The sequence below is a fragment of the Echinops telfairi genome, unplaced genomic scaffold, assembly GCF_000313985.2.
Source record: "Echinops telfairi isolate 266 unplaced genomic scaffold, ASM31398v2 ScPeMD7_7469;HRSCAF=8507_0, whole genome shotgun sequence".
In the NCBI taxonomy this organism is placed as follows: domain Eukaryota; kingdom Metazoa; phylum Chordata; class Mammalia; order Afrosoricida; family Tenrecidae; genus Echinops; species Echinops telfairi.
Window position 1 is genome coordinate 75,296,850 of NW_022111372.1, and position 5,095 is coordinate 75,301,944.

Below are 5,095 nucleotides of genomic sequence, written 5' to 3' on the forward strand. Positions count from 1 at the left end.
ACTCATCTAAACAAATGAGTTAAAGAATTTTAAAATTGATACCATTATTAATCTAGAAAACCAGTCATTATTCAAACCAATGACTTAAGAACCAACATACGTACATACATACATACATATATATATATATACACTCGGATAAGCATCACTGGATTTGCTTCTCTAGATAATCCAGCCTAACACATCTTTAGACAAAATGTTAGAAATCTATAGATAGGTTATGCCAAGTGTGAACAATTTAGAATATGTGAGTTCTGTAGGTAATAAACATTTTTAAAAGATAACACAGGAAGGAGGGGGATAAATGATGGTTCCAGGGGTTTAATGAACCGAAACAAAATATGTGCAAAGTGATGAAAATAAAACAGATGATCTGCTCTTAAAACCTAGTTAAAAATAAAACGCTACAAACTGAAACATAGATGGAGGATATGCTGAGAAATCCTTCCTTCATAGTTGAACAGTTCATTGTGAAGTCGGTGAGAGCAGATCATCAGTTTTACATTCGGTTCATACACATTTTGTTCCCATCCATCCATTGCAACCCTCTCAATGTACATTTATCCCACTTCCTTTCTGTGTTCTGTTTCTATCTCGCCTTCTCTCTTCACCCTCTGCTCTTTGTCTTTCAGTAAATGCTGCCCTTTCATTGTCAGTGGTCGATTCATCTGGAGTGAGCCTGAGTCCAGTTCAAGACCTGAAAGGGAACAAGCTCTTGGGGGTGCAGGGGGAGGTTCTACCAGTCTCCATCAATCACTAGGCATGTCTGTCTCTTAAGATGGTGAGTTCTGGTACACGTTTTCTCCTACTCTCCTCAGGACCTCGTGTTGTTGTTGTTGTTGTGGGTTGAGTTGGTTCTGACTCACAGTGACCCACGTTCAACAGAATGAAACACTACCCAGTCCTATGCCAGTCTCACAATTGTTCTTGAGCCCAATGTTGCAGCCGCTGTGTTCATCGATCTTGTCAAGGATCTTTCTCTTTTGTGTTTCCCTCTTCTTTACCAAACATGTCTCCTGGTCCAGGGATTGGTCTATCCTGATAACATGTCCAAAGTACATGAGATGAAGTCTTGCTGCCCTTGCTTCTAAAGTGCACTCTAGCAGCACTTCTTCCGAGACAGATTGGTTGGTTCTCTCAACCATCCGTGGTACTTTCGGCATCTTTGCTGCCACTATAATTCCAATGCACCACTGCTTCTTCGGCCTTCCTTATTTAATGCCCTCAAGATCTGCCAGTGTGGTATTTTTAATACATATTTGCATGATTTCATAGAAAAATATTCTTAAGTTTAATATGAGTTCTCTACTTAGTTTTTCCAATAGGAGTTAATTGTTCGATCCCTCTTATAACGTCTTTTCCTACGTTCTTATCTCCTGAATGTCTAAATTCCATACAGCATGGGGCTAAGGCTTCAATACCCTCTTCAAGTGTAGTGTAAGGTAAGAGTGGAGATAAATTCACTTGTAATTTACTTTCTAATTATTTTTTGTCTCCTCCAGTTAACGTAGTGCCTGCACCTAGTTGGTGGCTCATAAATACCAGTGTGATTTTCCTTGCAATACATTTTATTATGCATCATCTAGTCCAGCATCAAGAGAAGGTAAGCAAGAGACTGATTTCAAGAAGAGGGATACAAACTTTGTTATCTAAAATGATTCCTTGCAGCAAAGGTCATTTTACTGCATATTAATTCACTCTGTGAACCTTAGTTTCCTATCAGAAAGTATAGTACATAGAAATGAAAGAAATACCCCTCATGTTGATACAAAGATAAAATGTTTTTCCTGTGCTATCAAATGCCTTCGATTTATAAATGTCTATGTTAACACATACAAGTGGTGTTTCTATGAATAGACTAGTCTTCAATCCTAATAGTAAATCCGTTCATTTGATGTGTGTCCTTCTCCATCTGATTTCTGAATGGCATGATTCTTATCAAATAGAAGCTATGCATTCCCAAGGTGGCAGCTAGAAGGTCCTCGTACTTTCATGGAATTCCCAGAGGAAGGTTATTCATAAAGATGAACATTTTCTCATTAGCTTATCTTCCTATGTGATTGCTATCATACTAATCAATTCATGGTGACTTTATCCAGGTTTTAACCTTCAATAATGAAATTAGATACAGTATCAAACACTACGAGGGCAACTTCACCAATCTCAATTCCCCTCAGCTCAGAGAAATACCAAGCGGCGAAGTGTGATTTAATTAGTTATCCTCACTTAGGACGGCTGACTACTCTTGTTTCACTGGACACTGATTGCTTTTCAATGGGGAAAATAGAAGGAAGGGTCTGCCTCATAAAATAAAAGAAGCAACAGTGACCTATAGAGAAATTATACTGCAGGTTGTTCTACAGTGAAGAGTCCTTCAAAGTGGTGTTCACGAAGTAGGCAGGTGCATTGAGAAACAACCACCACCACAACACTGCAGGTAGAAGGGGAGAGGGACGGGAGCGATGAGGTGGCATATGATGGAGAACGCATGTCACACGCAGAGCTGACTTACACGTCAGTGTTACTATGTACTTATCTGTATGTCGTGCTTATTTTTCAGTTAGAAAGTAAGTCTTCCGTTATCATAAAAAGGGATAAAACATTGTATATATTACATATTTATTGGGAGGAAAACTGTTTTATTGATAAATGAGAAAAAAACAAAACACAATTGTATTTACTTTATAAAGTAATTTAAAAAGAATGGATTTCACAAGGTGATTTTTTAATATGAAATATATTTTGAAATTAGTGTTACTTTTTTTCAGCTTCCAATTAAGAATACTTATCTCTCTAAATTGGTCAGCAGGTTTTGTCTGCTCTCACATAGATTGGCTGATTTATGAGGGGGCCTTAAAAATTATGAAAAATGGACATAAGAGATAATAGAAGTTTCCCATGAACTTTTGGAAACTCTCTTTTATTTGCTAAAAGTGGAATTCCAGTGCCTGGGCCTAAGAAATATAACCGTGATCCTTTCTCAAGTCTGCCAAAGTGAAACGTATTTCTCAAATGCTTTATAGGTCACTAATTTCAGAACCCATTACAGGATGTTTTGCTTAACATACTGGGTTACCCACAATTTTTAAATCCATTCTCCTAACTACATATAACCTAATCATTACACATATTTTTAGGGGAACGTCCCCAGTGTATGTGGATCACAGGGGCTGACAAACTGGTCCAAGGATATTTTTACACGGACCTTGTTCTAGGAATAGTTTTTACTTATTAAAACTAGTAAATAAAAAACCCTACACATTTAGAATATTTACAATCTGGTCCTTTATAGATCAAATTTGTTGATCCCAATAGAGGAAATTACTCATCTAAACAAATGAGTTAAAGAATTTTAAAATTGATACCATTATTAATCTAGAAAACCAGTCATTATTTAAACCAATGACTTAAGAACCAATTTTCCAGGTTGGTAAAACTAACTATCAATCAAGAACAGTTTATATAACTGGTATTTCTTAACTGTTTGAAATTGAGGGTCTCCATTCAGCCACAGGCAGCAGCATCACCAAATTAGACCAGGGCTGACCTATTTCACTATAGCATATACTGTTATTATAAAATATTCTAGGATGTATGGTCTTCAAAGACAGTAAACCTTTTTGCAATATTTTTTATACTTTAATTGCCCAAGACAATATATTACACATTCTTTTTCAATTCTGTAGTTATCTGTGATTGGTCTGCTTTGCCATCTGTGATCATGTAAACCTCCTGGCTTCTTCTCTTCTGCTTTTCAAGGCAGCTCAGGAGTTACATCATAGTCATGCAACGGTTATAAGGGTTAGTATTGTAATTTCATTGTTTAAATGGCGTTCAGATAAAATGACCCACTACATCAAGTTGATGAATTTCATTAATTATGCTTATCAATGAAATAAGGCAAATAATGTTTTGAGGGATTTCATGTCATTCTTTGCTTGTATGGAACCCAGAGATAGTAAATGCATTTGTAGCCATTTCCACTGAGAAACATGCTAATATCATTGAAAAACAAAAATAAGATCATAGAAACAAACAAACAAGTCAATTAAGAAAGCCCACTGGAAAATAAAGTGAATTTTGCTAAAAAATGGTTAAAAAAAAAAAAGCCAGGTAGTACTTAGGAATCAGTAGGATCATCATTAAAACAAAGAAAGACAGTGAAAACCTGGGGAGGGGAAGCTGTGTTAAACACAAAAGGCTATAACGTCAGATTTCCTGAGTTCAAATCCTTGCTCTGATTTGTAGTAAACATTTGGATTGGCTCAAATTTCTTCTCTGAGTCTCAAAGAAGTAATCTGTAAAATGGGAGCAATAATAGCCCTCACTTTATCTCACTGCTCTTTAAATGAAATTAGGTCGATGAGAATGGACGGGAGATGGATTGACACAGTGGTTGAGACAAGGGTCTCCACATTAACATCCAGTGTGAGGCTGGCTCACGATGGAGCAGTGGTTCATTCCGTTGTATATTAGCTGGCCATGTGTCAAAGCCAACCGGACAGCACCTAACACCAGCCACGCTAATGAAAGCAGAGCAGTTAGATGTTGGATATGTACTACACATATAATAATAATAATTTCAATGTCATTGCAGAGCAGAGCTGTTGATACTACATTGATTTGAACTAACACAGGCTACGTTGTCCAAATTCCTAATAAAACACCACCTAAAATAAAAAGTGCTCTGGAAGCACTTTTATTCATTAAAAATGACACCAATTTGACCTTGCATTTGTATAGTACTTAAGGTGCTTAGGTTCATTAGAGAGGGTTCTTGCCCTCTGCTCAAGCAGGAGTGGAAAGAGGCTCAGAGAGATCAGCATGACACTCAGGGCTTCAGATTTGAGCACCACTCCCATCTCCAACATCATAGTATAGGCCCATCTCCAACAATATACTACATTCCCATCTTCAACATCATACTATACTCCCATCTCTAACATACTACATTCCCATCTTCAACATCATACTATACTCCCATCTCCAACATACTATATTCCCATCTCCAACATCATACTATATTCCCATCTTCAACATCATACTATACTCCCATCTCCAACATCATACTATATTCCCATCTCCAACATCATAC

At 37.0% G+C, this 5,095-nt stretch overlaps 1 protein-coding gene across 2 annotated transcripts in view; it reads right to left on the reverse strand.

The window, feature by feature from the left end:
- SGCD (sarcoglycan delta) overlaps positions 1-5,095 on the reverse strand; it is a 763,996-nt gene that overhangs the window by 307,453 nt on the left and 451,448 nt on the right. The gene's annotated exons all lie outside the window — the stretch shown is intronic.